Raw genomic sequence first — 25,453 nt, 5'->3', positions numbered from 1 at the left:
ATTTCCCAAAATTTACATCACACACCAAACCTCAGATCCAGGAAGCCCAGAAAACACCAAACAGGATAAATGCCAAAACACACAAAAACAAACAAATAAAAAACAAAAAACTATATCTAGGCATATCATATTCAAACTTCAGAAAATTAAGATAAAGAAAAACATCCTGAAAGAATCCAGAGGAAAAAGTCAGCTTACATATAGAGGAACAAAGATAAGAATCTGACTTCTCAGAAACCATGCAAGCAAGAAGAGGATAGAGGAAAATATTTGAAGTGTTAAAAGAAAAATAACCCATCAATTTAGAATTGTGTAACCTACAAAATTATGCTTCACAGGTGAAAGAGAAATAAAGACTCTCTCAGACAAACAAAACTGAGGGATTTATTGTGAATCCACCCACCCTGCACCCATATGCCATTAGACAATCACAAATTAAAACAATGACAAGATACACAACGATCTCATATCTCTGAGAATGGTCAAAATCCAACACTGAGAACACTAAATACTGATCAGGGGATGTGGAACAATAGGAATTCTCATTCACTGCTGGTGGGAATGCAAAACAGTGCAGCTGCTTTGGAAGACTGTTAGGCAGTCTCTTACAGAACTGAACATAGTCCTACTGTATGATCCAGCAATCACGCCCTTTGGTATCTACCCAATAGAGTTGAAGACTTATGTCCATATGGAACCTTGATTTTTATAGCAGTTTTTATTCATAATTGCCAAAACCTGGAAGCAACCAAGATATTCTTCCATAGGTGAATGTATATATAAGCTGTGGTCCATCCAGACAGTGGGAAAGTATTCAGTGCTAAAAGAGAAATGAGCTATGAAGCCATGAAAAGACATGGAAGGACCTTAAATGCATGTAACCAAGTGAAGGGAGCCTGAGGAGGCTGCATAGGGTATGATTCCAGCTATGTGACGTTCTGGAGAAGGCGAAACTATGGAGACAGTAAAAGATCATCACTTGCTAGGCGTTAGGAGGGAAGGAGGGATGAATAGGTGGAGCACAGAGGATTTTTAAGGCAGTGAAACAATTCTCTATCATACTATGGTGGTAGATATATGTCATTATACATTCAATCGAACCCATAGAATGTATAACACCAAGCGTGAACCCTAATGTAAGCTATAGACTTTGGGTGATTCTGATGTGTCACTGTGGCTTCATTGATTGTCACATGTGTAGCACTGTGATACAGAAAGGCTATAGTAGGGGAGACTACTATTACATATACACTACTAGTATATGCGTGTGTGGGAACAGAGCATATATAGGAACTCCCTACGCTTCCCATTCAAGAGGCTGTGAACCTAAAACTGCTCTTTAAAAATTTCATCAATTAGGGGCACCTGGTTGACTCAGTCGTTAAGTGTCTGCCTTCAGCTCAGGTCATGATCCCAGCGTTCTGGATCAAGCCCTGCGTCAGGCTCCCTGTCCAGCAGGAAGCCTGCTTCTTCCTCTCCCACTGCCCCTACTTGTGTTCCCTCTCTCGCTGCCTCTCTCTCTGTCAAATAAATAAATAAAATCTTTAAAATAAATAAATAAAATAAAAATTTCATCAATTAAAAGAAAAAAGTTGCAGTATGCCTGGGTGGCTCAGTCAATGAAGCATCTGCCTTCAGCTCAGGGCGTGATCCCAGCGTTATGGGATCAAGCCCCACATCGGGCTCCTCTGCTAGGAGCCTGCTTCTTCCTCTCCCACTCCCCCTGCTTGTGTTCTCTCTCTCGCTGGCTGTCTCCCTCTGTCAAATAAATAAAATCTTAAAAAAAAAGATATATTGGAAGAAAAAAGATATAATGGAAGAGATGACCCTAATGGTGATTAAAAAAAAGAAAACATAAGAATAATCTTAAAAAGAAATATCTAAAATTCATATAAGAAGCTTGTAAAAACACTTCTGAAAGGCAAAAGGGGGAGCCTAAGCGAATGAAAAGTCGTGTCATATTCCTGGATGGGATCATCATGAAGATGTCAGTCCTCCCTAGGTTAATCTATAAATTTAAGAAGATCTCAAAAAAAAAAAAACCATTAGTTTTCTTCCCCTGGAATTTAAAGCAAGGAGATTATAATTTGGACAAGAAGAAATAAGAACGGCCAGATAGTGCTTGAAATACAGCCAGATTCCAAGTTTATTTGAACATATATACAGCCTTAGTCATTAAAATGAGACACTGGCCTAGTCACAGGCAGAAGGGCACAGAAACAGAAGAGAAAATCCAGAAGCAGAGACAACTACAGATGCAAAACAAAGTATAAGAGACACCATTTCCAATCAGTGAGGGGGATAGAGGACTTTTCAACATGAAAAGCTGGGACAGCTGGCTGTCCTAATGGAATTAGATATAATTAGATCCATTCCTCACACCATACACCCAATAGATTTAAAATGAATCAGAGATTTCAATGTCAAAAAAAAAAAAAACCATATGAATAGTAGAAGAAAACATGAGGAAATTTCTCTGTAACTGGGAATGAAGAAAACTTTCCTATAAATATGACTCAAAATCCAGACACAATAATGGGAAAGATTAGTAAATTTGACCAAATGAAAATAGAAAACATTTACAAAGCTTGAGATACCATGGCCAGGGTAGAAAGGCAAATGATGAACAAGGGAAAATATTTGTGATGTAGGTCATAAAAAAAGGGTTGCTTTGCCTAATACGGAAAGAGATCCTAAAAATTAGAGAAGAAGAAGACAAAAACCCTATCTAAACATGGGCACTAGATAGGAACAGTTCACAGAAAAAAAAAGCAAGTTCCCTTAGACATATGAAAAATTGCTCAACCTCGTTCATTATAAGGGAGATGTGAGGGGAGGCCATTTCTCACCTGTTGGATTGACAAAAACCCACATTTGCCAACACATTCAAAAAATATTTATTAATCACCTTTGGAAGATATTAGGAGACCAAGTCATTATTCTTAGAATGGGTATGTATACGAGGAGAAATTATCTTCTCATTCCTATATAAATAGTACCCTTGGGTAACAAGATAACTGATAGGGGGTAATCTGTAAATTCAGAACTGTTCGAATCATACTAGTTTTCATTTTGTAATCCCTAATGAACCCTTAGGTAATGATCACCAACCACTGCTGACATCTTTAAAAAAACAAAACAAAACAAAAAACGAGAAAGCCAGATGTTCTGTTCATCTGTATGGTCATAAGCTACATCAGCTGTGAGTAGTCCTGAAAACAAACAAACAAACAAACAAACAAACCGCCCCCCCAAAAAAAATCCTGGCCAACCCTGTGGCTCTAACTAGTCACATTGCAGGAAAAACAAGGAGCAGCAGAAAAATATGTCAGGATGACCCCACGATGAGACAATCCACAAAATCCAGGTTGTGGGAAATTCCACAGTTTCTTTAACACTTACATTCACTTCTCCACTGCCTTCCTCTCCTCCTCCGACTTTTCATTATAGTGCTTTTCATTTCACAGTTGGTACACTGAGGCTCAGAGAGCTTTGGCACCCAATACTTGGAGATGTCGGAGAAACAAAAGAAGGACTTGGTCCGATCATACAAGATCGGAAGTGGCAAAGCTAGAATGCGACTTGAGCACCTTGTTCTAAAATGTTCCCCCACACACACACACACACCACCTGATTCGTTTCTTGATTCCCCCCCAACACGGAAGCCACGGAGACCTCTGAGTGCCTCAGAGCTACAAGCATTTTACGTTGCGCCCACTGTTTTCAGGTTGGGCAGCCTCTGGTCCACTCTGCTGCAGAGCGCCTTCTCTCCTTGCTGCAGACTTCCAGCATGCTTTGTCCTCTCATGGGGGTCCCTGAGCTTCGGTAGCCCCATTGTGCATCTGGGTCAAACGGCAGCCCAGAGAGTTTAGTGTTCGGTGAATTAGTGACCAGATGGGGACTAGAACCGTGCTCCCCTAACTCCTACTCCAACGCTATGCCCTCCTCACAGACACCTTGTCCCGTGGTCTGGAAGGTTCTGACACCTTCTGGAGCACTCGAGCCTTCTGGGTCCTGCCGGCAGCTAGCATGATACCAACAGGCCCCTGTGAAATGGCAGTCACCGACTCATTCCCCGGCACTCGCTTTCTGAAGACACCTGCAACCAGGCCATCCACGGTTCCGGCTGTCACCGGGGACCACCCAGGTCAACCAGCAGGTGGAATTTTTCATCGCCTGCAAAACCTCCCACAGAGTGGATTTTCCCTCCTCTCTCTCTGCACCTGAGGCCCCACGCTTATTCTGTCCCGTGGCTAATATCTGTGACAAAGCCGGCCCCAAGAGAGAGGGTGCAGATGCCCTTGATTACCTCAGCAAGAGAACATGCTGTGCGCGTGAATCATGTAATCCCATCCCCATGGCAACAGAGAAGCACAGACTCACGATCCTTTGGGGCCCAGTGGCAATAACACCCACTTTAGTCCAACCCTTTAGATTAAAACAGAAAAACGACTCCCCCCCAGAATGTCATTTACTGTTCAGATAGCCTTCATGTTCTTGTTCATAGTCTTTGTTTGGATTGTTTTTAATACGACATGTTGATTCAGAGAGGATAAGCCTGTGAGTGTCCATTTTGGCTGCTGATCTGGGGGCTGATTTCAAATCCAAAGCTTTGTCCCGCAGTCTGAGGAACAAAGGAGCGTGGTCTGATTGATGGAGGCAGACCGAGTCTGCCAGAGAAGAATGGAGATACCCTGATACCGAAGACCACAGAGCCGAGGCAAGATTTTCTCGTTCATTTATCTCTTGATGTGTCTTCCTACGGAAGACGGCATCATCCTTCTGCCATCGAGGTTAGTGTGCAAGGAATGACCTTCCCTTTTATCAGCTGGAGGTGCCGATAGTAATGGGAAAATATTTCTCTGCAGTCAGAACACCTTGGACTCCTGGCCTCAAGGCAGCTCTCCAGGTCAGGTCATGAGTCAATCTGAAACGTGAACAGGGGATCTGGGGAGGTGACACCTCCCCTTGGTATCTGTTCTGCCTCGTCCATGCATCTGGACCTCGTTCAGTACCAAGAACTCTGGAGGGGGCCGGTGTCTCTGGGCCCTGTGAGGAGCCCGCTGTCGGCTGAGATTTACAGAGCAGGGAGCGTGGGAGGTTGTCATTCGAAGGATGCACACATCCCCTCCAGGCACCCAGGCAGGCGAGTGCCAGGAGGGAGGAACAGGGTCTTATTCGCCGCTGTATCCGCAGTGGTTAGCCCAATTGCTGGCATGTATTAGGCATTGGGGGAAAAATGTTTTTGTGTGACAGGAGCCTGGGGATAGGTTGGTTTCCAGTCTTCCCGCTCCTAAAGAAGTGAACAAAACCAATGAGGATAGTGGGGGAGAGGGGACCCGCCAACTGTACCCCACCAGATCCCCACAAACTTCCACATTTACATAAAGGCGGACCAAACTGCCTAACACCACAGGGACAGGATTCTGCTTTCAGTCTGGCACGCCAGGAGCTTGGGAAGTGGCGTTCCATCCTAACAAGTAAAAAGCTGAACAAACTGAAAACAACAAGTTTTCTTAGCCCATGAGAGAAGTGAGGTCATAGGGTAGGCTACTGCCCCCCAAATCAGACAGACACACAGGCGAATGGGGAGAAAGAATAGAGCTCACCCCAGCAGAAACCCACAAGCAGGGATGTTGGAATCATCAGATCGGGAATTTACAAGGACCGTGATTCATGTGCTAAGGTTTCTAATGGATAGAGTAGACAGCTTATATTACTCAAGACAGTGCAGTATGGCCGAATAAAAGACTAGTTATTATACATTTTTTTAAAAAGATTTTATTTATTTATTCGACAGAGATAGAGACAGCCAGCGAGAGAGGGAACACAAGCAGGGGGAGTGGGAGAGGAAGAAGCAGGCTCATAGCGGAAGAGCCCGATGTGGGGCTCGATCCCATAACGCCGGGATCACGCCCTGAGCTGAAGGCAGAAACTTAACCGCTGTGCCACCCAGGCGCCCCTAGTTATTATACATTTTTATCTCCTACTGTTGAGAAAGAGGCTGAGCATTTGATAGGCCTCTCCAGATTTGGGAGACAACGCACATCACTCATGAGAATAGTGCTATAATTTGTTTTTTAGGTGACTCAGAAGGCTGACATTTATGAGTGCTGCCTCAGTAAGAGAGAGCTCTGTCGCAGGTCCGGGCTGGGGTCCAAAGGCCCTACTGCCTGAGCCTTTGACCTATGTGACAGGTCATGGCCCATGGTGCTCCGTATACCCATGGTGGGCGCCATGATGCTAGAGATGGCAATGGTATATGGAGCCTCTAGCAATCCCCGATGGAAAAGCCGCAGCCCAGATACCTAGGATCTCTGCTGTCTTCAGCACATTCATAATTCAAAGGCAGCTCCGTGCATGCTACCGGCTCCTAGCAGAGACTAAGCTCTTGACCACAGGGCGTCAAGTGAGTAGAAAACCAGAGCTGCCCATCATGAGTTGTGCATGACCAGACCCACCAAGGGATAAAATTGGGTGGGCAAAGCCACAGTCCATTCTAGGATGGAAATGCTATTTTCTAGATTAGGCCTGAGCAGGTCGACATCGCAAAAATAAGTTACATGTATAAGGAAGCCAGACTGACTCCCACGTCACCTACTTTGTTGCAACAATGCCCGTTGCTCAACTCATCTATGGCCTAACTGGCGGATCACTTAAAGCGGATGATGGAGGGGGGAAACACTAAGCCTGGGTCACTGTTGATGCCATTTGAAAAAGGACCACCGCCCCACTACTGTGTTGTTCCGGGGTGACCCTGAAATCAAGCAGTGACGGGAACTCCTCCGAGTGAGCGGTGTTTTGGGCAGTGCATTTGCTGGTAATGGGGTGTGCAAGGAGCAGTGAGCAGAGGTAAGCATTTACATGGACCCCTGGGAAACAGCAAATGGCTCGTCTGGTCGAACAGGAGTCTGAGGGAAGAAAGTTCATTTTATGCTATATGACTATTCCCTTAATTTAAAAAAAAAATGGATGGGTCTGCAAGCCAAGGGGTAGAAGCAGAAGAGATCGGGGACCCGCTTGCAGATTTGTGCTTTCTGTCCCAACAGTTATAGACTCTGCTGGATTCGAGGTCCTGGCTCCTGGGAGCTGGGGAGCGGAGATGCTTATACCAGGGTACATAGTGGGGGATCCACTTAATCAAAAGGTACAACTGCCACCTGGTCATTTGGGGCTCCATATGCCGGCAGACCAGCAGGTGAAGAAAGGGCTTCCTTCGCTGGCAGGGACGCTAGACCCTGACGACTCTGAGACACACTTGCTGATGTGCGTTGGGGGCAGGAAAGAGCGTACGCACTGGTTCGCCTCTTTGGGCTTCTTCGTGGAGCAATAATCAGGAAGCAGCAGTAACAAAGGCCTGACAAGGGTGTGGTAACCAGGGCTCGGACCTCTCCGGAAGGAGAGTTCCCCTACCTAGCAATTAACGTTCACCAACAGACGTGCTGGCTGGAGATGAGGGATGGGGTGGAAGAAGAGGGAGGCCACAGATGTCAAAACACCCATTGCGGTCATAGAGATAGTAGTCTATCCCAATAATGCCATTTTAAGCCTTTTTTTTTATAAGGTCATGACCAGCGACCACTTTGAAGTGTCAGTGATAGGATCAAGTGTGACCTGAAGGACGAGCTGTCTGTGTTTCACCAGTGACACGTCTACATCCCTTTCTGTGCTCTAAAGGCTGCGTGCCGTCAACAGCCTGCAACTCTCCGCCTCCCAGCCATTCTACTGGCTTCTGGAGGGAACACGGCTGGACCACGGGAGAGAAGATGCTGGAGATGCTGGAAAGAAAATGCCCCTGGAAGCAGCCGGTGCACGAAGACAGGTGGTGAGTTGGTGAATAAAACTCCCAGCCTCTTCGTCCTTCAGGCGGGCTAACTTTGAGATGCATTCTGCGTCGTTTCCCAGAAGTCCCTGATGGGGTGAAGCTCCGGGGGTAACTGGCTTGAGAGCACGCTCTTTAGCCTTCCTTCCTATCCCACCTCCCCACTTCCCGGTGGGCATTACTTCGGATCACATCCCAGGGATGCCGGGCTGCCTCAGTGGGTTGGGCATCTGCCTTTAGCTCAGGTCATGATCTCAGCGTCTCGGGCTCTCTGCTCAGCGAAGAGCCTGCTTCTCCCTCTCCCTCTGCCTGCTGCTCCCCCTGCTTGTGCTCTCTCTCTCACTATCTCTCACTATCTCTCTCTCTCTCTGTCTGTTAAATGAATAAATAAAATCTTTAAAAAAGGGGCTCCTGGATGGCTCAGTCTTTAAGCGTCTGCCTTCGGCTCAGGTCGTGATCCCAGCGTTCTGGGATCGAGCCCCGCATCGGGCTCCCTGCTCGGTGGGAAGCCTGCTACTCCCTCTTCCTCTGCACCTGCTTGTGTGCTCTCTCTCTCTCTCTCTGTCAAATAAATAAATAAAATCTTTAAAAAAAATCTTTTAAAAAAAAATCATATCCCAAAAATGCCACTGGCACTTCAATCCTTGTCTCGGGGTCTTTGAGAAGAACACAAACCAAGATACCATGTTCTCTAAATTTTCCGGTTTACTTATACATATGTCTGCATACCTATAATTTATATATTATAATTAAATAGTATACATTATATTGTTATTATAATATAAATATATAAACTATATATAAAATCATAGATATAGGAATATTAATATATATAAAAACTTATATTTAAAAACATTTGCATATAAACTTCTATTGGGCCTATAGTTCATTTGCACCTAAACTCTTCTTTTCTTGATCAGAGTTATGTTCATCTTAATTTTTTTTTCCAAAAAAATCAGTTTCAAAGAATCTTTTTTTCTTCTGGTATCTCTATGATTGATTCCTGAGTTGACCCTATCTTTATTATTTTTTCTTCTTGCTGCTTTGGGTTTGCCTCTAGAGTTCATCATTTAGCTGTTTTTGTTTCCTCGTACATGTGTTTAAACAACTGTCATTATGTAATTGTCTGCAGTGTTGCACAAACGTTGACCTGAAGTGGCTTTTATTCCCATTCTGTTCTAAATATTGATCGATTTCCTTTGGAGTTGCCATCATAATTCTTGAATTTCAGATCCAGAAATGGAGGCCACTTTAATGATCTCAGCCCCAGAAATTCTACTTGGTTGATGATGGCCACCGAGAAGGTTATGGTGGGGTTAGTGCAAGCCTGACCTGAGGCAGCAATGGAAAAATTCACACAGAGCAGGAACATGGCTCAGACTTTATTGAATGGCAAGTGAGAGAAAGATCTGGAAATGAGCTAAACGGTTGGGAGGTCAGTCATTGCCTTGAAGGAAGACCACCTAATGATTTAATGGGGCTAGTACGAGTTTAACAACTGGGGCACCTGGGTGGCTCAATCGGTTGAACATCCAATTTTTGGTTTTGGCTGGGGTTGTGATGTCTGGGTCATGGGATTGAGCCCTGCATCAGGCTCCGTACTGAGTGTGGAGCCTGCTTAAGAGTTTCGCTGTCCCTCTCCCTCTGCCCTTTCTCCCATTGCAAAAAAACAACAACAACAACAAAACACCTTCTCAAAGCAGAAGGATAGGGAGTGATAGTGGGCCCTTCTAGAAATCTATGGGGAAGGGAGTCTATGCAGGGTATCCCAATACAGCCTTTCAATTGACGTGAATTAGATGTGTGATTTTCCTGAGCATCATGGAAAAGTAAGGTCAGATAATGATGGGCGGGCACGAACAGATACGGAACACTGGAAAGACTGGTGTGGGAAATGTGACAGAGCAGGACAAATGAGGACTTTTGGAATGCCCCTGAGCGCAGCGGAGTGAGAGACCATGAGTTGCAGTGGCCTCCGCCCACACTGTTGGGAGAGCTCTCTCTGCAGCCACTGGAGGCTTTTCAGGCTTTTCTCAGAGGCTGGATGTGTTCAGTCAGCAGCTGTGCAAAGGCAGGCCATGCAGCCTCATCATTCCAGAAAGCGCCTCAAGTGCTGTGCTCATGGAGACGGAGCCAGCACTTCAGGATGGAGAAGCAGCTGTGGACTGGGGGGGGCGGGGAGCAGGGAGAAGGGGGAGGGGCAGGAGGTAAGGATGGAGGAGGAAGCTCACAGGGGTAACCAGGGCTTATCCCAGCATATCAGGAACATGGCCTGAGACAGCAGGAATCGTTTAAGACTCCAGGAGTATAGGAGATTCCAAAATACCCACTGTCTAGGCCGTGGGGTGCTGGATCCAGCTCACACCAGCTTGCACGAGATGGCTTTTACTATTTTTTTTTAAAGATTGATTGATTGATTTGTCAGAATGAGAGAGAGAGCACAAACGGGGAGCGCAGAGGCGGAGGGAGAAGCAGAGTCCCCACTGAGCAGAGAACCCGACATGGGACTCAATCCCAGGACCCCGGGATCATGACCTGAGCTGAAGGCAGACGCTTAACCGAACAAGCCACCCAGGTGTTCCATGGCTTTTACATTTTTAAGAGTTTTGCAGGTCAGTCGACAAGTTGGTGGTTGAGATCAGCCATGGAGGAAGGATTTACCCATAGAAATCATCAAACAATGTAAGTCATGTCCCCCACCCCCACCCCGCCACCGGAGAGCAGGTTGTTAAACATTTCCCAGCAAACCACTGTGCTCTGGTACAAAGTTGGCCCCAGGAAAAGAGGAAGTGTGAACGTGTCAGGAAAAGGTCCACATCTGATCGTAGCTGGAGAAAGCCCCCTCTGTCATATCCCTATCACAGCTGGGGAGAACCCAGAATACATTGAGGGCAATGACCGGGGGGCTATGCCCAGTGGGAGCACACGTGTGTGCCTGCCCCACACTAGCTCCCGTGATCCAGCCAACCCTGCCGAAAGAGTAAGCGTCCAGGAAGCAATTAAACACAATGCGGAGTGCCGCCCCTAGGGGAAACCCTGGAGATCCCGGAGGAAAAGGGCATGCCTGCGTGCTCACAGAACAAACTTCGCTTGCACGACCCAGCCTTGGGCATTACCAGCTTGGCCCATCCCTACAACACGAGCCTGCCAGAAAATTTAAGAAATCAGCCCTCTGCTGAAGCGTTGATACTGGCCCTGAATCTTCTTGGGTCCGATGGCTTAACTAAACTTGTCATTGGCATTAGGACCCCAGGCTCCCCGCCCCCTGCCCCCAATCTTGTTGATTTCATGAGCAATCTCCAATAAGAATCCCCCAACTCTGGCTTTGGGGGTGAATACGTCTCTCCCTTAACCCTGGACCGGCATCCCAGCCAATGCATCCTCAGATCACCAAGACAAGCAAGGGATGGTGCTGTCACAGGGGAGGCATTCAGTCATTCTTCCAGGAATCTAGTTTCAGAGTTCAACCTCCCTTCCTTGACAACGTTTTTAAGATGACCACTGTGCAGCGTCCCTTCTGTGGCATTCTGCTGGTCTCCAGGCCAGCCCAGATCCAGGGACAAAGTCAACCCGCAAATTGCATGGACATGCAGTTCATGGGAGTGGGGGGCGTCGTTATTCTAACAACTTGCTACAGTCCTTGATTTCCATTTCCATAGCTGAGCCCACTCTTGGAGAAACTCCCCAGGTTCCAGTATCCTCGATCTGGCTCAGGACCTGGTGTTGTCCTCAAATTCCGCTCTGGCTGAGCGCTGTTAGCCAGCGGGACCCAGAATTGAACAATGGCCTTTTCCCCAGGTAACTGAAAAAAAAAATTAACTGGAAATAAATCCTTTTTGCAGTTAAAATTTTACTTTCATAAAATGTGGTGAAGCACGATTTCTCAAACTTACTTGCTTTCTAAGCCCCTTACCCAAATTTTGAGACCCCAAAGCCCTATTGTGTTTACCGTATTTGGAATTGAAACTGAGAGTTCTTTAAATGTTGACTTAATTAATTCATTTAGCAATAACAATGATGAACTCATACAAAACAACAAAAAATAATAATGAACTTGTTACAGAGTAACAAAAATTTTTATTGCTATGGAAAATAACTTTATTTTCCAGAATAATCCCCGTCCCCAAAAAAGTATTAGTGAGGAGGATGGCATTGTTTTGCATTTTCTCAAATCTCTTTAATGTCAGATCTCGTAGGAAGCAGCTGTATTCTCTCATACCTCCTTCTGCATTCAGTCTGTTGCAATATGTTGTTTTAGTTGAAGTGTGTGAAGAAATTATGGCCTTACACATGTATATATGATTGGAAAGGAAAGGAGTGTTTTAACAGCCACGTCAAATAATTGTGTATATTCTTCTTTGGTATCTTACTAAAACTTGACAAGTGGTAAAGTTTCTTACAGGTTAATTGCAGAGTGCCTGGCTGGCTCAGTTAGTAGAGCATATGACTCTTGCTCTTGGGATCATGAGTTCAAGCCCCACGATGGGAGTAGAGGTTACTTAAAAAAAAAAAAAAAAGGCTAACTGCAGCAAGTAATCTAAAACCATATCCACATACATAAATCTTTTGGTTTATCTCGCATTTTGCAATGGATCTCTTACATATGCATGATTTTGTCATATCAGGCTTTGCTCATTTAGGAGATATTTGTTCACTGAGTTATGCAGCTTTTCTAAATGTTGACACATTTCATAAAGAAGAAGAGAATCAAATTCGTTAATACCGCCACCCATCTCATCAAAACATTTTTTAAGTATTGGGAAACTGTCAAGCTCATGGTGGCAGATACAAATGTTCTAAAATTCTAATTTTCTCTTGGAAGCTCAAGTTTTATTGCTGGCAATAAATACACGGTTATTTTCTTTCACTCATTTTCGAGAAAAAGTCTGCCAAGTACTCAAGTCTGAAGAATCATAGTTTGTTGGCCAGTTGTTTTTAAAAGATGGTGTTCCATTAAAAAAAAGGGGGGGGGGGGTAGTGACCAGCTCATGACAGCTCATGACAAATGATTGTGCAAAGACTTTTCTTCAAGACAACCACTGTGTTCTGTGCAAACTTGCCATCTCACTGTTCACAGTATGAAAAGAACATACGTACTCAAGAGTGCAGATTTCATGAAATCTATACTTTTACTGCTTCTAATGAACTAATTCTTAAGTGAAACTGGATGTTTTTTTGGCCTTGCAAGGGTGTGGTAATGAATAATACAGCAACCATGGCTGTAGTTTGGGTGCCATTGTCTTGACTCGTGCTAAGACACCCACAGTCTAACCCATCATTTCTTTTGCACCATTAGCAAAAGTGGAAAATAATGCCAGGTATTAGGATGAGAAAAGGTTTGACCTCAGAGACTCCCTGAAGGGGGTCTTGGGAATCCCCGGGGCTCTCCAGACCACACTTTTGAGAACCACTCTACAACGGTGAAAATGTCTTACACCTACATGGGAGTGAACCTCACGATTGTAATGTTGAGAGAAAGAAGCCGGACACAAAAGAGTATTGTGCAATGTAATTCTGTACATATATAGGAAATAAAGCGTCCCAAAACCTCAAGAACCCTGTCCATGACCTTAAACGTCAGGATGACAACTACTCTTGCAGCGGTAGGTCGTGCCTGAAAGAGAGCGTGATGGGGGCTTGGAGCCGCTGGTCAAGCAGTTTTTCTTGTTTTCGATGCCAGGCATAGAAATGGGTTTACTTTGTGAAAATTCATCAAGCTCATGGTATGTGTACTTTCCTATATGTATATCATCGTCGAATTAAGAGGTGTTTTTTTTTAAAGATTTTATTTATTTATTTGACAAGAGATAGAGACAGCCAGCGAGAGAGGGACACAAGCAGGGGGAGTGGGAGAGGAAGAAGGAGGCTCATAGCAGAGGAGCCTGACGTGGGGCTCGATACCATAATGCCGGGATCACACCCTGAGCCGAAGGCAGACGCTTAACCGCTGTGCCACCCAGGCGCCCCTAAGAGGTGTTTCTAACACGGTTTCCAGCAGTACCAAGCGTAAAAAGCTCCCCCCTGCCAAAAACCACCACCACCAACAACAACAACTACAACATGAAAAACCCTGAAAGATGTCCCCAAATGAAAACAAAACAAAATTGTCTCCAGCAGTAATCATGACCAAATATGAGCAAAATAATGTGTTCACAAAGATATCTCTGCGACAGTTCGTTCACTCCTTATGTGGCATTTCCTACGTGCCAAACAGGCAGGAGAGAAATGCCCTCTAAGAGAGGAATGACTGTCCTGGACCGTATCTGCAATGTTCACATAATGTGAGGCAGGGACATCTTCTTACGTTAGCGTTAGAACTTTAGTTAGAAAAATTCAGGACATTGGAGTATGTCAGCTGCTTTTATGCACCTTTCCCAAAGGTCCCTCAAGAAAGAGACAAGCTGAGGCTAAAAATGACTCACTCACGTGAGAGCAGACAAGGTGCAGTTCTGGAAGAAGAGGGTTTCTTTCTGGGGACCTGCTTTCCAGAAAGGGCCAGCGTGCCAAACCATGGAGAGGAGCAGAGTTGAAACACCAAACATGCCCCAAGTTCAGGGCAAAGCGTATGGACACAGGATGGCAAAAGTGAGCCTGGGGGAAGGTGGACTGCCAGGATCTTCAAAATCACCTCCCTTTGTGCACCCCCTACCACACGGGAGCGGCTCACTTGGCGTGAGGGACAGCTGAGGTTCGTGGGGGCAAGCGTCTCAACGTGGGGCTGCAACTCGTGGCCTCGCCCTCCAGAATGGACGCTCTTCTGTACCCCGTCTGCCGAGTTTCCCAAGTCAGCACATCCATCCCCTCCCTAGTCACATGAAGCCCTCGCAGTCTCTTCTAGGAAATGGCCAGTGAGTGACCCCAGCCCCAGGCAGCCCTGAATACCTGACTGACCCGTCTGGATGACTGTCCTCTTCGGATCTCAGCCCACTAATGACTCAAGATCCTGTTAGCTCTTTGATTATTTTAGGAAGCTGTTTTATTTATGTGATATCCACGTTGTTTATGTTGTCGCCAATGGAAAGCTTGCCTCGATGACTTCACTGTTACTAAGTGGACACAGCCATTCTCCAAGTGGGTGTTTTAAAACAAAGTCTGCACACTTCCACTGGCTTCCAACCCTTCCATGGTGCTCCATCTGCCCTCCAGAAGAAGGCTTGGATTCCTCAACCTGACATTCAAAGTCTTCAGAGATTTGGTTCCAGCCTTTCTCTTCCCTTGCCTCCCACTTCCCGCCTCCTTGTCCACTCCCTGCTTTACTTTGCCAGTCCCTAGATTCTCTGCCCTCTGTGTCCTTTCTCACCATCAGAGCTTTTCTTCTGAGAATCCTTCACATTCTTTCACCCTCTGCTCCCCTCCCCCAGACCAAACTCTTCCCCCAACAAATGGCTGCTCCTCCTTCCAGAACCTACCTCACTCTCTATAGATGGAGACTTCCTCTTTACCCCTCCCCCAGCAATGACTGATCACCCCCTTCCCTGCGTCTCTACAGTTCCCTGCTACATTACATATTGTTGCAATTGTTTTTTAGTACATGCATCACGATCTTTATTAACAAAGTTTTCCCATGGGAGCACTTCTCATAGTTTCTTTACTTGATTAGTACTGCCAGTTGCCTGTATTGGTGTGGTACCATCACAAGTACACACACTGGGCAACTTAGGCAACAGAAATGTATTTTCTCACAGTTCGGGAAGCTGGGAAGGCCAAGATCAAGGTGTTGGCACATTTGGTTTCTAACGGGACCTCTACCCTTGGCTTGAGACGGCCACCTTCCCTCTGCGTCTTCTCTTCACACCATCTTCCCTCTGTATGTGTCTGTGTCCTGATCTCTTCAGTCATCGTGGGTTATGGCCCACCCTAATGACGTCATTTTCACTTAACTACCTCTCTAAAGACCCCATCTCCAAATACGGTCACGTTCTGAGGTCCTAGAAAATTAGGATGTCAACGTATGAATATTTGGGGGACACAACTCAGTGCATAACATCATCCTACTAAGAACTTGACACTAAGCTTATTATCAGAGATGATGTACCGTGTTCTTACCTTCTGAAGTCTAACACAGGATGTCTGTCGCCTATGTTAAATTCAAACCAGAACATGAAGGAAATTACTTCTGCACCTCTCAGGGGCCTCGTTGGCTCTCAGGGTGAATAGGGCGATGGTGATAGCTCTGCAGAGTTTCTCAGGGGCAGGCAGAGGGCATGGAGTCACTGGTGTACTGTCGTTCTCTGGAGTAGGCAGTTTGGTGTTCTAGGTAGAAAGCCCCTCACGTGGGCATCTTCCTGTCAAGGTACTTTGAGTGCCAACAAGAAGGCTTTTGTCTTTCTGAGTTCTGTATCCACTTCCTCTCCTGCTTACCCATGGCCAGTGAGCAGGAAGAGTCCCAAGATCACTGTCGGGATGCCAGTCTCCATGGCCTTTCTTTGACGAGATGGTCCCTCCATCTGGTGCTACATGTAAAGATTGCTTCTTTGGTTCTCAATCCTTTTCTTCCCCTGGTCTTGAGTCCCATGACAGTCTTGAGTTTGGATTTCCGGTGGGTGGTCTCTGATGACTGGATCTCAGGGCAATACTGAGCCTCACATCCCCTGGTGATGTCAGATAATTTGGGGCCTGAGTGTGGCCTGGCATTATTCCAAGGTGGTGACTGAAAGATAGCCGGCATTGTCTGCCCTGGAGGGGGATATGGGACCAGACCTCACGTACTGGGGTCACTTTGATGGATCTGGGGACATGCTCTGCCGCTTCTTTGATTTTTGGATCGCAACCAGCCAGTCCTGATCAGATCTTACTCGGGCATCTCTTTGAGACTTTGAGTGGTTTACTGCTTCTCTATGGATGCTATCTTTATCAAATTTATTCAATAAATATTTATTGAGTGGCTTCTATGTGCTGGGCACTGGGCTCTGGAGGAAGAGTGGGGAGCAGAGAAGAGAGAAAGAAAAAGAAAGAACCCAGCCCAGCACCTGTCCTCATTCACTGTGCTACAGTGGAGGAGAGGGCATTACTCAAACAATAACTAATCACTAACCCATACGTAATAACAAATGGTAAATGAGCTATAAAAGAATGTTTCAAAGGGAAAACTGATCTGTCAGAGAAGGTTTCCATGAGAAAAATAGCATTTAATCTAATAACTGAATGATGAACAGGTAAGGTGTAGGCACCCAATACACATTTGTAGGGTCTAAATCTTCCCCTCGAAGCTTCCTTTGTAAAAGTGTTGTTGTGAAAAGAGATAGAAAAAGAAGCAAGAGCAATGGGGCGTGGAGTGGGGGTTGCAGGAGAAATCATCTGGAAATTGGAAGACCTTCTGGGTTTCAGATCAGAATCAGACATTAATAGTCTGTGTGACCTTGGGCATGTCACTCGCCCTCTGTTTTCCCCCGATTTATAATACTTTGAGATTAGACAGGCTCCGGCTTTTCCGAAGCAGACACATCTACCACTGATGTTAGGCAAAATCATTTTAACTGGTACATGTTTGCATGTTAATAGCTACTTATTTTAGAGGCGCCTGGGTGGCTCAGTCCTTAAGCGTCTGCCTTTGGCTCAGGGCGTGATACCGACGTTCTGGGATCGAGCCCCGCATCGGGCTCCTATGCTGGGAGCCTGCTTCTTCCTCTCCCACTCCCCCTGCTTGTGTTCCCTCTCTCGCTGGCTGTCTCTCCTCTGTCAAATAAATAAATAAAAATAAAATCTTTTTAAAAATAGCTATTTATTTTAATATGAATAGAAGCAATAGAAGTACAACCTAAAACCCATGATTTCAAAAAACAGTATTGCTCAAGAGAAGAGTAAGGTAAATAGCGCTAAGACTTCCACTTCTTAAGTTGGTGAGTGATCTTCCCACAGCAAACAACTGGAAAACTGGAGATATATATATATATATATATACACACACACACACACCACACATACATACATGAAACAGCAGTTTTCAGACATTGGGAGCATGCAGTGCAGGACTGGGTGCCCAAGAGTAGGATAACAAATGAGCTGAGCCCTATAACCACCCCAGCTTCTGCCTGGAAGCAATTTCCGGACCCGAGAGGCATGAGGAGGGGAAATCTAATCAGAATCCAGGCGCCTTATTGAGTGAAGGAGATAGAGATCAGAACTCAGAGAGACTCAGGCAGCTAGAAATCAGAAGGCATGATTTTAGAAAGGGCAGAATCGTGGAGTTCATATTATACGTGGAGGTAAGAGCACAAAAGATGGAGGAAGAGATGGTAGTATATCCTTGTAAGGGTCTCAGATTAAGTGTAAAGAGGTATGATGTTTGAAGAGGGGCTGTGATAAGGTCAGCGTGCATGTTATGAACCTCGGTGAAATCATTAAAATAGTAATATGAGCAAGACCAGCTAATAAGCCAATTATAAGGGAGAAAATGGAAATCTCAAAATTGCTCAATTAAATCCAAAAGAAGGCAGGAAAAAGGAATCAGAGGGTCAAATAGAGAACAAACACAAGACCATCTAGATAGATTTAGACTCAATCATTCCAAGAATTTATTAAATTAAAATGATCTGAGCACTTCCATTAAGTGACAGAGATTGTGAGACTGGATAAAAATGCAAGACCCAACTATATGCTGTCATCAAACCTACAGTTCTAGTTGCAGTTTTCAAGACTCGACTCTCACTAACTGCAAGAACAAGGGGGTGGAAAATCAGTAAGGATGTAGAACTTCACATTGACCCGGTTGACATGCATGGAATGTTCCACCGAAGGCTAGCAGGATACACATTCTTTCCACATGTACATGGGAAATGCACCAAAAGTTCCCCAGCCATGTGATGAGTCTTAATGAATTTTTAAAAGTTGGACAGAATACAGAGCATGTTCTGTAGCCACAAAGAAATTAAATTAGAAATCAATGAGAGGGATGCCCAGGTGGCTCAGTCAGTTAACACCTGCCTTCAGCTCATGATCCTAGAGGGGCCTGGTTTGGAGTCCCGCATCGGACTCCCTGCTCAGCAGAGAGTCTCCTGCACCTCCTGCTTGTGCCCTCTCTTTCTCTCTCTCTCCCTGACAAATAAATGAATAATTTTTTTTAAAAAAAAAGAGCATATATTGATGAGGGCATTCTTTTCTTCCCTGCAATGCCAGCTGTCCTGTGTCAGGTTTCCACTTATGCATGGATTTGTTTCTGGTCTCTCTGATCTATTCCACTGGTCTATTCCTCTATTATTGCCACACTGTCTTACTCACTGTGTATTTGTAAGTCTTGAAATCCAGTGGAGTAAGTCCTCTTACCTTATTCTTCATCAGAAGTGTGTCTTGACCTTCTTTTTTTTGCTCTTTGCATTATTGTATAAATTTTGTAATCGGTTTAACCAATTCCTCCCAAATCCTGTAGGGATTTAGTTTGGAATTACACTGTATCTAAAGGTCAATTTTGGGGAAAACTGATCTTTAGAATATTGGATAATCTTTTACTTGAACATAGTATGTTCCATTTATTATACCACTAATGATGCTTATAAGTACTGTTTATCAGAGGTTTCAGTGCTTGCTTTATGATCTAGTATGTAATTAGTTTTCATAAATATGTATTTGAAAAGAATATCTCTTCCTCTGCTGTATGCAATATTCTGTATATGTTCATTAGATCAAGCTTGTTAATTATGTTGCCCAAAAAAAAGAAAGAAAATGAAAAGGCAAGAGAGTGAGAGAAAATATACGCAATACTAAGGACTCATATCCAAAATATAAAAAGAATTCTTACAACTCATTATAAGAAGACAAACAACTCAATTTAAATAATGGGTCAAGCGGCCCGTGGCTGGCTCTGCTGGAGCAACGTGCGACTCTTGCTCTTGGGGTTGTGGGTTCGAGCCTCAGGTTGAGTGTAAAGATTACTTAAAAATAAAATCTTTTTAGGGGGCACCTGGGCAGCTCAGTCAGTTGAGCGCCCGACTCTTGATTTTCGCTCAGGTCATGATCTCAGGGTCGTGAGATCGAGCCCCACATGGAGTCGGCTTGAGATCCTCTCTCTCCCTCTGCCCCTGCTCCTGCTCTCTCTCTTCCTCCTTCTCTCTCTCAAATGAATAAATCTTTTTTAAAAATCCAATCTTTTTAAAAAAAATAATAGTCCCCCCCCAAAAAAAGCCCAAAAACTTCACAAAAGAAGGTGTAAAAAGGCCAGTAAGCGCAAGAAAAGATGCACCACACAATTAGCCATCCGGGAAACTCAAATTAAAAACCACACCAATACACCACCATACATCCATTACAATGGCTGGAATTAAAGACCGTGATGAGAATAAGGAGCATCTGGGACTCTCTTCCTTGCCACTGGAAAAGTAAAATGGTACAACCAGTTTGGAAAACAGTTGGACACTTAACATATGACTCAGCAATTCCACAGCCAGAGAAAGGAAAACACATATTCACCCAAAAATCATGTACATTAATGTTCCCAACAGCTTTATACAAAATAGCCCCAAACCGGAAACAACTCAATGCCCATCCACGGGTGCATGAATAAACAAACTGTATGCAATGGAATTCTACTCAGAAACAGAAGGAATAAACTATTGACACATATAAACGACATAGAGGAACGTAAAAAGCACTTGCCAACATAGCCTTGTCCGATGAAAACTACAAAACATTCCTGAGAGATGTAACCAAATGAAAACACATTCCATGTTCATGGACTAGAAGCACTAATATTGTGAAGATGTCAATATCACCCAAAGACATTTACAGATTCAATGCAATCTCTATCAAAATCCCAGTGACACTTTTTTAAAGAAACAGAAAAACCCATCCTAAAATTCATATGGAATCCCAATGGGCCCTAAATAGCCAAAGCAATTTTGAGAAAGAAAAACAAAGCCCAGAGGAGTCACACTTCCTAATTTCTTTTTTTTTTAAGTTTTTATTTATTTAATTTGAGAGAGAAGAGTGTGTATGAGAGAGTGAGGAGGGGCAGAGGGAGAAAGAATCCAAAGCGGACTCCACACTGAGCACAGAGACCAGTACGGCGCTCGATCCCATGACCGCAAGATCATGACCTGAGCTGAAACCCAGAGTTGGACGCTTAACCAACTGAGCCACCTAGGTGTCCCCACACTTCCTAATTTCAAAATTCACTACAAAGCTACAGTACTCAAAACCGTGTGGTCCTGGCATAAAGACGGACATAGACCAATGGGATAAAGGTCCAGAAATAAATTCTCAAATATATGGTCAAATGATTTTTTTACAAGGACATCAAGACCACTTAATGGGGGAAAGGAGTCTTTTCAACAAATGGTGCTGGGCAAAGTGCATATCTACATGCAAATTTTTTTTAAAGATTTTATTTATTTATTCAACAGAGATAGAGACAGCCAGCGAGAGAGGGAACACAAGCAGGGGGAGTGGGAGAGGAAGAAGCAGGCTCATAGTGGAGGAGCCTGACGTGGGGCTCGATCCCATAACGCTGGGATCACGCCCTGAGCCGAAGGCAGACGCTCAACCGCTGTGCCACCCAGGCGCCCCTGAAAGCAGGATCTTAAAGAGATCATTGGACACCCACGTCCACAGCAGCATTATTCACAATAGCTAAAACATGAAAGCAACCGAGTGTCCATTGACAATGAAAGCATAAACAAAATGTGGTAATGCACATAATGAAATATTATTCCGCCTTAAAAAGGAAGGACATTCTGACATATGATGCAACGTGGATGAACATTGAGAATGTTACGCTAAGGGACGTAAGCCAGGCACAGACAAATACTGCAGGGTTCCACTTACGTAAGGTACTTAGAGCCATCATAATCATAGTGACAGAAAGCAGAATGGTGGTGGCCGGAGGTTGGGGAGGTATCGTTCAATGGGTATAGAATTTCAGTTTTGCAAAATGAAAAATGTTATGGACACGGATGGTGATGATGGTTGCACAACATATGTTAGGAATTTATTTAATACCACTGAGGGTTACTCTTAAAAATGGTGAAGATCTCGGGGCGCCTGGGTAGCGCAGTCCTTAAGCGTCTGCCTTTGGGTCGGGGCGTGATCCCGGCGTTCTGGGATCGAGTCCCACATCAGGCTCCTCCGCTGGGAGCCTGCTTCTTCCTCTCCCACTCCCCCTTGCTTGTGTTCCCTCTCTCGCTGGCTGTCTCTCTCTCTGTCAAATAAATAAATAAATAAAATCTTTAAAAAAATGGTGAAGATTTAATATTTTGTTATGTGTGTTTTTCCACAATAAAAATAATCGAGAAAATAAACATATGTTGAGCAAAAGAAACCAGACATGAAAGTACATGCTTTATGATCTCATTTATCTGAAACTACAGAAAAAGCAATTCTGATCTAAAATGGCAGAAAGCAGATAAGTGGTTGCCTAGCACCAGGGTTGGAGGTGGTGGGTCGACCATCACAGGTCGAGGAAAGAGTACCACAGAATATTTTGGGGTGATGGGAATGATCTCTATCTTGATGGTGGTAGTGGTTATACGTGCGGGCATATAAATCTGTCAAAACACAGAAATGTGCACTTAAACTGGGTGCATTGTATTGCATTTAAATCATCCTGCAATAACAGTGATTAAAATAAAAAAGCAATGTGCTAGAATAGCAGGAAATTACTGCTTCTGAAAGCAGATAGAGTTCAGGAATAATTTCCTCCATGGCCAGACTAGCACAGCATCATCTAGATAAAACTGACGGCAATCCTTACAGCCCTTGGGAACAAAGTGATGATGGTGGAAATGGCGGTCTTCTATGATTATGAACGATTTTACAGGTGGCAGGCACATTCAACTAATTGTAACCACAAAATGAAATAAAGGAAGCAGTCTTGTGATGACTCACAGAGGTGTATGAGTTATACCCCAGCTTTCTGGAATGCTCAGAGCGCTCGTAGGTTTCACACCTTCTGCCATGACTGCGTGGAAGTCTAGCCAGGACACACGATACGAGTTTCCATAGATGGAATTCACATGCTTCTTCCCGGGAAAACAGCAAAGCATCGCTTCTTGACAATAGTTTTGTCTGCAGGCAGATATCTTCTGCCCTTTTGGATTGTTGGTGCTGCTTAACATGACAAGAAGGAAAAAAGTGACCCCTCTTATTGACATTGGATTTCATTTTTCCTTAAACTAAAAACAGGGAGGGAGAATCCCTTTGCTTCCGACTGATCACAAACTATGCCATCCTTCTCTCTCTTTTTTTTTTTATTTTTTTTAAAGATTTTATTTATTTATTCGACAGAGATAGAGACAGCCAGCGAGAGAGGGAACACAAGCAGGGGGAGTGGGAGAGGAAGAAGCAGGCTCACAGCGGAGGAGCCTGATGTGGGGCTCGATCCCACAACGCTGGGATCACGCCCTGAGCTGAAGGCAGATGCTCAACCGCTGTGCCACCCAGGCGCCCCTCTCTCTTTTTTTTAATTAAATTTATTTTTTTACTTTTTAAAAAAGATTTTATTTATTTGCCAGATTTATTTGCTCCATCTTTTTTTTTTAAGATTGTATTTATTTGTCAGAGAGAGAGAGCGAGCACATGCACAAGCAGGGGGAGCGGCAGGCAGAGCGAGAAGCAGGCTCCCTGCTGAGCAAGGAGCCCGACGCTGAAGGGGATCATGACCCGAACCAAAGGCAGACACTCAACCAACTGAGCCAGCCAGGCATCCCTGTTTTTTGTTTGTTTGTTTGTTTCATTTTTTTTTTTTTTAGGTACGCTCTACACCCAACGAGGGCTCAAACTCACGACCCCGAGATTGAGTCGCATGCCTTACTGATGAAGCCAGCCAGGTGCCCCTAATTTTTTTAATCAATCGCAGGACCTTGGGATCACGACCTGAGCAAAGGCAGATCCTTAACCCACTGACGCTTAGCCACCCAGGCATCCCTATCATGGACTCTTATTTTTATGGTCACTTTCTGTTTATTAAAGGTGAGACTTGTTTTCTATTTATAGAGTGATAGGAGGCTTCCTTTTTAAAATAAATATATTTTGATGAAAAATGAATCCATCTAAAGGACAAAATATTACGTATGAGTAATAGGTGGCTTAGGCAAGCAAATATTGCGGTATTGCTGTATTGCTCATATGTTTGAAGTTTGTTAAAGACTGTCCCCTTTCCTGCTCTGCTGCCTTGTGGTTCAATGAGAGGGCAGGTGTGGGCTCATCTGTGGCATCCTGATAAGATGGAACAGTGCCAGGGACACCTGGGTGGCTCAGTCAGTGAAGCGTCTGCCTTTGGCTCAGGCCATGATGCCAGGGCCCTGGATTGGAATCCTGCATCGGGCTCTCTGCTCGGTGGGGACTCTGCTTCTCCCTCTGCCTCTGCCACTCCCCCTGCTTGTGCACGTGCTCTCTCTCTCTCTGACAAATAAATAAAATCTTAAAAAAAAAAAAAAAAAGATGGAGCAGGGCCAGCAAATCAGCAACAACGACAATTAACTGAATCTTCAGAAGCATGTGCCATCAGACCATACCAGCCCCTTCCGTGTGCAACTGGTCTTTCCTTCTCATTCATTGAAGATTTTAGGACCTGTCTTATTCTATGCCCCGCCCCCGTTTCTGACATCTTTCTTGATGATTTAATATCCTTTTAAATAATGTATCTACACCGAGGCCTTAGTTTCTTTTTTTTTTTTTTTAAAGATTTGATTTATTTATTCGACAAAGATAGAGACAGCCAGTGAGAGAGGGAACACAAGCAGGGGGAGTGGGAAAGGAAGAAGCAGGCTCATGGCGGAGGAGCCTGATGTGGGGCTCGATCCCACAACGCCAGGATCACGCCCTGAGCCAAAGGCAGACGCTTAACCGCTGTGCCACCCAGGCGCCCCGAGGCCTTAGTTTCTTGATCCCTCCCCTTGGATGATGTACATCTCCTCTCCACCTCAGCCACTCTCATAGTCTCACCGTGGGCTTCATCATTACCAACAAGTGCATCATCTCCAAAATCTCAGTGTCGAGCATACCCCTCTTTGACCCCCTCCTATGTCTCCAGCTCCTTTTTTCCCCCTGCGTCTAAGCAGGTTGCTGGAGAAAGACCCATATCATTGCTGCCTGGCCTTACTTTAAATTTCTGATCACAGAATTCCACTACTGCATTCGGCTGGTCATTTCGCTCTCTGCTCTCTCCTTCACAAAACTCCCAGATCTTTTCCTGACCTCACTCTCAGCTAACATCCCTCCTCGTTTCCATGAGGTTCAGTTCCATCATATTGCGTATCTGAGCAGCATTTGGCAATGCCGATCATTACCTTCTTGTTGAAAGACTTTCTCTCTTTGGCCTTTGAGATACCATAAGTCTCCTGGTTTTCCTCCTCAGCATCCTCCTCTAGATTCCAAATGTTTAAGTGACCCTGAACTCCATTCGCAGCTTTCCCCTACCCCTATCTACTGGCATGAGTGTAGCCAGTCCTATGGCTTTATACATTATCTCTATCTCCGTGATTCCCAGTTTAAATTCCTAGCCTGAGTTATCCTGATTTTCAGAAGCTGCAGACTCAAATATCCAACTGCCTATTGACGTCTCTACTTGAAGGTGTAGTTGGCAATTTCACGTGTCCAAAACATGTTCACTTCTCCCTACTCTGACCAAACTCTGTCCCTCCCAATTTCCCCCCATATTTGTGACTGAAACCACCATTCACCCAGTTGCACATGCCAAAAACC

At 44.7% G+C, this 25,453-nt stretch overlaps 1 long non-coding RNA gene across 3 annotated transcripts; it reads left to right on the top strand.

Annotated features, from left to right (window-relative positions):
- The first annotated feature begins 6,652 nt into the window (after positions 1-6,652).
- LOC117804117 lies at positions 6,653-13,698 on the top strand. 3 transcript variants are annotated; one of them, XR_004628328.1, is made up of 3 exons: positions 6,653-6,852; positions 7,565-7,825; positions 10,425-13,698. It is a non-coding gene; the product is annotated as an uncharacterized LOC117804117 (long non-coding RNA). The 3 variants fall into 3 exon arrangements; XR_004628330.1 differs by lacking the exon at positions 6,653-6,852 and having other exon boundaries at positions 6,862-7,825; positions 10,435-10,504; positions 11,482-13,698; XR_004628329.1 differs by lacking the exon at positions 6,653-6,852 and having other exon boundaries at positions 6,862-7,825; positions 10,425-10,504; positions 11,482-13,698.
- Positions 13,699-25,453: the final 11,755 nt, after the last annotated feature.

The sequence above is a fragment of the Ailuropoda melanoleuca genome, chromosome 10 (genome assembly GCF_002007445.2).
Source record: "Ailuropoda melanoleuca isolate Jingjing chromosome 10, ASM200744v2, whole genome shotgun sequence".
Classification (NCBI taxonomy): Eukaryota; Metazoa; Chordata; class Mammalia; order Carnivora; family Ursidae; genus Ailuropoda; species Ailuropoda melanoleuca.
The sequence above is the reverse complement of the archived record's forward strand: the minus strand, read 5'-3'. Positions and strand labels throughout refer to the sequence as shown.